The sequence below is a fragment of the Prunus persica genome, chromosome G1 (assembly GCF_000346465.2).
Source record: "Prunus persica cultivar Lovell chromosome G1, Prunus_persica_NCBIv2, whole genome shotgun sequence".
In the NCBI taxonomy this organism is placed as follows: domain Eukaryota; kingdom Viridiplantae; phylum Streptophyta; class Magnoliopsida; order Rosales; family Rosaceae; genus Prunus; species Prunus persica.
Window position 1 is genome coordinate 15147118 of NC_034009.1, and position 7002 is coordinate 15154119.

Sequence of the window (7002 nt, forward strand, 5' to 3'; positions counted from 1 at the left end):
TTCTTTCCAAAACACCGTAATTTTAATAAACGGTAGCTTTGTTGAACCAATATTTAACCACATTTCTCCCTTAAAATAAGTCAAATCTGTTCAAACACCTATGTATAAATCTTTTAATTTAGATATAGGGGATTTCACACGCGCACGCAAATTATTAAGGGGTCATGTTAGTTTGAACATGAGATCATTGATCTGCAAATCAATACCCTTTTTCATCAAGGACTGATCTATGTTTGAGCTAGAGTGGGCTCTAGCCTAGTGCTAAATTTGGAGATGAAAAAAATTAGTGTTAATTTTGTAAGTCAAAACTAGGTTAATTAAAAATAACCCACCCCTCATGGTTGAAATTAGCCCACCGCAACTCTTAAGATTTTATCTCTACAGTCACCCACACACATCAAACATCATGTTTTTCTATTACCCAACTGTTTGGGCCTGAAATCTGTGTGCTGGCCTGAAATGACCATTGGATTCACTTTCCAAAATGATAATGGACTTTGTTTACCAAAAATGGTGAAGGCCTATACTATTCAACAAAGGGGAATTAAATTAATTATTTGATCACTTTTCATAATTGAGAAATAAGTTACCACTAATGGTAATTTAATCCAAGAATCAAATTATTTGAATTAGTTCATCTCCAGCTCACAAATTTCTTAACTATTAAAGTATGTCAGAGTGACTCCTCACCATTGGTAGCTAGACTCCAAATGAATTTGATGACCATCAAAGCTAGAAACTGAAGTCAGACTTGCTTTAATTGGAAATCACGGCTATTTATTGTAAGATAGCCAGATTTCTACTACCAGGATATTTGTATTTATGGAACCAACATTGGAAGAATATGGGTATTATCGTTCACTTCAGTTTAGTGTTTTGCAAAAGGAATGATCAGGAGACATTCAAGAGCATTGATGAGCAAGGAGCCAAAAATCATCAAAGCAATTGGCTCACAATCTTTTATCACTTGTGCATTAATGAGGGTCAGTCCAAAATCGAAAAATATCTAGGACTATTCTATCAAAGAGTTATCATAGCTTTCGCCAAATTGCCCACTCATCATCCACTAAACATATACTATCATATCTCTAGACAAAGCTAATTACTCACCACTAATACACCTCCATTGAAATCCACTTTATATCTCAGGTGGACAACTAGATCTTTGTATATTAGTGTAGGCTTATTATTACCTCTTATTATTTTGTCACTAAAGCTGTATATTTATTGTACTACACATTGCACAAGAAATATGAATAATACAAAAACATTTTGCAGCTTTAGATTCTTCATGGTATCAGAGCTTTAACAGCTCCACCGAGCATCTTTTTCTATTCATTGTATTTTTTTTCTTCCTCTATTCATTCCTGCCTTTAAACACAACCACCGAAACCTCCCAATCCCCGTCTTACTGTGTCCTCTTCCAGCTCCACGGACAACACTACTTCCTTAATCACTATCAATGCCCTTAAACTATATACTTCCCCACCATCATCAACCGCTGGTTCTCCATCTTCTCCCCACGCTCTGTGGACAAGTCAAGATCAACTGTTGCTTCATGCCATCCTTGCTTCGCTATCTGAACAAGTTATCTCCTTCATTGCTTATGCAAAAACCTCCAAGGCTGCTTGGGACAAACTCTCATAGCTCTTTGCCAACCGAGCTCGATCTCATGTCATGAGTCTCAAAGAAAGACTCACCCTCACACGTCGTGACTCCAAACCTGTCACTGCATACCTGTAAATCGTCAAAGCCATTGCTGATGAGTTAGCTCCTATTGATGCTCCAGTTGTTGATGATGATCTTGTCATCCATATTCTTAACGGTGTTGGTCCTGAATTCAAGGAACTCACCGCTGTGGTCCGTGCTTGTGAAAGCTCCATTTCCTTTGAAGAGCTTCACGACAAACTTGTTGAGTATGAAGCTGCCCTGCAATGCGAGGACACCCATACTGGATTGCCTGTCATTACTAAGAACATTGCTCAGCAGCCCCATTCCTCTCGGTCCCTGAATCGCAGTCCTCGCCGAAGTTTCCACAATCAATCCCGCTCAAACTTTGGCTCATATATCGGTTCCCATCACAAATCCTCTGGCACTACTTCCTTCAATCGTAGTCCTTCTAGTACTACTCAATTTCAGCGCTCCCACAATACCTTTGGAACTTGCTAGTGTGGTTTCTGTCAAATTTGTGATTAATAAAGTTATAGCACCAAGCGTTGTCCCCACGCTTGTTTTGTCCAGCAGTAGCCACCAGTTGCAAACTATGCTTCTGGCATCACTATCTCTCCGCAAATCTGAAACATCGACTCTAGTGCCTCCTACCATGTCACTGCTAATCTGAAAAATATTTCTGTCCATTCTCCATATGAAGGTTCTGATGAAACTGTCATTGGTAATGGATCAGGTTTGGAAATCACACATGTTGGATCTACGCACCTTTCTTCTTCCTCCCCTACTACTTTTTCCTTATCTAATGTGATTTGCGTTCCTTCCATACATAAAAATTTAATATCTGTTTCTAAATTCTGTAAACATAACAATACCTCAATTGAATTTTTCCCCTATTACTTTTGTCTGAAGGATCTACGCACGGGGACAACACTTCTTCGAGGCCCGAATAAGAATGACATGTATGAGTGGCCTCAATCTCCCACTAGTTCCTTTGTTCAGCTTGTTGCTATGGTTGGTGAAGCAACCTTTATGCATGCCTAGCATCAACGCCTTGGTTACCCAAATAACTGTACTCTTCATAAAATTATCCATTCCTCCTCCCTCTCTGTGTCGTCTAAATCCTCTAGTGTGTCTTCGTGTGTCTCATAGCATCGGCTCCTGTTTTGTGTTTCATCTCTTATGAGTAGAGGTCCTCTTAATATCCTATATAGTGATGTTTGGTGCCCTGCTCCTATTTTCTTAATTGATGATTTTATATATTATGTTATCTTTGTCGACCATTACACCAAATACATTTGGCTCTACCCCATTAACTCAATCTAACTTGCTTCATATTTTTACCAAATTTAAATTCCTTGTTGAAAATTATTTCAAAACAAAAATTTCTACTCTTTACTCTAATGAGGGTGATGAGTATGTCAAACTCAAAGATTTTCTTGCTTCTAGTGGTATTTACCACCTAACTTCCCCTTCTTACACTCCTAAACATAATGGGTCAGCTAAGTGTCGTCATCGTCATGTTGTTGAAACTGCTCTTAACCTCCTTCATCAAGCCCCCATGCCTATCTCCTATTGGACTCGTGCTTTTCAAGCTGCGGTATACCTTATCAATCGTATGCCCATCTCTACTCTTGGAAACATATCACCTTACACTATTGTAAACTTCGTGTCTTCAGCCGTTTATGTTTTCCATGGTTACATCCCTACAACTTTCATAAACTTGTTCTGTGTTCTCGCCCATGTCTTTTTCTTGGCTATTCCCTTAACCAAAGCGCCTACAAATGCCTTGATCTTTCTTCTCAGCGTCTTTTTGTCTCTCGACATGTTGTATTTGATGAGTCTGTCTTCCACTTCACATAATCCATCTGCTCGTCATGTCTCCACTTTCAGCCTTGAGCTCTGGTCCTTTCTCATCCCCCTTATCCTACATGTGCCTATCATGCATGCAACGACACCACATCGCCATACTTTACCATCCGTAGCTCCTGCTGCGTCGGTTGCTAGTGCCTCATCTCCGTCATCTTGTTCTCCCTGGAATAAGCCTTGTCCTCTCATGCTTGATCTCTCACCAGCATCTCCCACTAGTTCCCCTTCTCCACCATCGCCGCATCCATCTCCTCCTACCAATCATTACCTCATGATTACCCGATCCAAAAACCATATCTTTACACCCAAACACATTCATGTCACTACCAAACACCCTCTCCCTTTGTCTCTAGTCTCTTAGGTCACTCGAGATCCTATTTTGTGTGATGCCATGTCAGTTGAATTTAATGCCTTAATCCGAAATGGAACCTGGGAACTTGTTCCAGCCACCTCTCATCAGAACCTCATTAGTTGCAAGTGGGTATTTCGCATCAAACGTCACCCAGACGACAATATTGACAGATACAAGGCACATTTAGTTGCTAAAGAATTTCATCAGCGCCCTGGCATTGATTTCTCTAACACCTTCTGTCCTGTTGTAAAACCTACTACCATTCGAATTGTTCAACACCTTGCTCTCTCTTCTGGATGGCCCATCCGCCAACTTGATGTCAATAATGCATTTTTCTACAGTTCACTCTCTAAAGATGTCTATATGTCTCAACCCCCTGGTTTTGTGGACTCAAATTTTCCATCTCATGTATGCAAACTTTGCAAAGAATTATATGGTCTCAAGCAGGCACCGCGCGCATGGTACAAAGAATTGAGCTCTTTCTTGCTCTCTCATGGATTCACCAACGCCCTCTCAAATGCCTCCTTATTTATTTATCGTCATAGTTATGCTATTATTTACTTACTTATCTATGTTGATGACCTTATTGTTATAGGAAATAATTCATCTACTTTGTCTCGATTTCTTCATAACCTTGCCCAGCGGTTCTCGCTCAAAGATTTAAGTCATCTTCATTATTTTCTTGGTGTTGAGAAGTGCCTATTGTTAGTGGATTATGTCTTTCCCAGCACAAATACATCAAGGATCTTTTAGCTACAACTTGTATGGATGGCGCTAAGGCGGTCAGCACCCCAATTTCCACCTCCAATCCCCTGACCCTTCATGATGGTTCTCCTCCAACCAATGCTACCATGTTTCGACAACTCGTTGGTGGTCTCCAACCTTACTTGTCCTGACATTGCATTTGTCGTTATCCAACTTTCTCAATTCATACATCAACCTTCTCAACTTCATTGGCAAGCCCTCAAGAGACTTCTTCGTTATCTAAAGTGTACTTTTTATCATGGGTTATTTCTTTGTCGTTCGTCTACTCCCACCTTACAAGCCTATTCTGATGCGGACTGGGCCGGTAATCGTGATGATCGCAGCTCCACCACTGGTTATCTTATTTATCTTGGTAGCAATTTAATCGCATGGATTTCTCGCAAACAACGATCTGTTGCTCATTCCTCTACTGAGGCTGAGTATCATGCCATCGCTTACACTGCTGCTGAATTGGCCTGGATTCAATCCTTACTTCGTGAGCTTGGTGTCTCACTTCCTACCAGTCCCACTATTTCCTATGATAATGTTGGAGTTACTTTCTAGTGTACTAATCATGTTCTTCACTCCTGCATGAAACACATCAAAATAGATTTTCAATTTGTTCCTAATCATGTGACACGTGGCCTTCTTCAAGTTTCTTATGTTTTTACTATTGATCAATTAGCTGATGCTTTGACCAAGCCCTTGTCTCGTCAACATTTTCATCTACTCAAATCCAAGATTGGTGTCTTCGATGGGGCCACCACCTTGCGGGGGCGTATTAAAGAGTTATCATAGCTTCTGCCAAACATGCCCACTCATCATCCACTAAACATATACTATCATATCTCTAGACAAAGCTAATTACTCACCACTAATACACCTCTATCGAAATCCATTTTATATCTCAAGTAGACAACTAGATCTTTGTATATTAGTGTAGGCTCATTATTACCTCTTATTATTTTGTCACTAAAGCTGTATATATATATATTGTACTACACACTGCACAAGAAATATGAATCAATACAAAACCATTTTGCAGCTTTAGATTCTTCATATTCATCATCACATTTACTCCTATAAATATAAGAGTGCCGGATTGAAAAGAAGACACCCAACCAACCAACCAACCAACCAATTAAACAAAAAACTTAATACAAACAATCAGTTCAAAACCAACCAAAGATCATACAATCTGACAACAACTAAAAGTAAGCAAGCAATCTTCTTCAGGAAGTAATCCCGCTCATAGAAAAGCTAGACAGTCAAAGAGAAAACAAGATTCTTTTGCAATCTAGACAAGGTATTCCAATTAGAACTCATAAGAGATTAATTTCTCTTAATAATTTGGTTCAGTCCAAGCAGAGATCAGGTATTTCATCATATGAAAACCTTAATAAAATTTAAAAAGACATCTTAATGTCGTAAAATTGTCTAGAAAGCTACCAGATTACTCAAATTCAACAAGGACAGGTACCAGCCTGCTGTTCTGCTCAATTTTCCAGCCTCCACATGGCTCAACTTGTTTATTGCCAATTTCAACATTGGTTTGATTTCCAGCTAATCTCTACTAGTTAAAGGTGCTGACGCACAATTCCAGTGCAGCAACATCTAGTCCAGCCCGATCTTAAATCATCATTGTGACTGTATTTTTAAGCAGAAGTCAAAGTCTAACACTTAAGGCCTATCCAAACTTAGCAATTCATTTTATACTTTGTATTCTCGGCAATTCTGCTTGGACTAGTTTGTTATATCCTTCATAAATTTATGTATTTTGCTTTACTTACCACTTTATCCAAATAAATTTTGAAGTCCTTACTAGTCTGAGGCATAGAAAAGAACTCTCTTGGGAGGTTTCCTGACCTAAAATCACAATCGTTTGTCTAAAGTCTATTACTTGGGATGCAAGTATATAAAATCATTCAAATCTATTAAAGTTTTAATTGCTAACAGTGGCACGCTCACATAAAAGAAAATTGATTCTTGAGACCATTAATGATCAAAAGGTCAATAGGGAATTTTACTTAGCTTTCAATAGGCTCTAATTTTTTTATTTTTTATTTTTTTATAAAAGGTAAACAATTTGGCATGCCCAGTGGGACTTCCACATAAACATATTTCTAACATCCATTGTTGGTATATGAATATAAGAAGTACAAGTCAAAATTCGCGATTAGCTATGGAACCATGCAAAGCACCGTTCCAACTGGAGCCAGAACGAGTTGATTCAGATGAAAGTGATGCAAGGCGTTCAGGTTAAGGGAATACTTCTGCAAGAAATAGGCGAGCTCAAGCCACAAACCTTCAGTTTGGACACATCCAAGAGCATATAAGCAGACAAGAAGCTTCCAACTAGGAAACTTGAA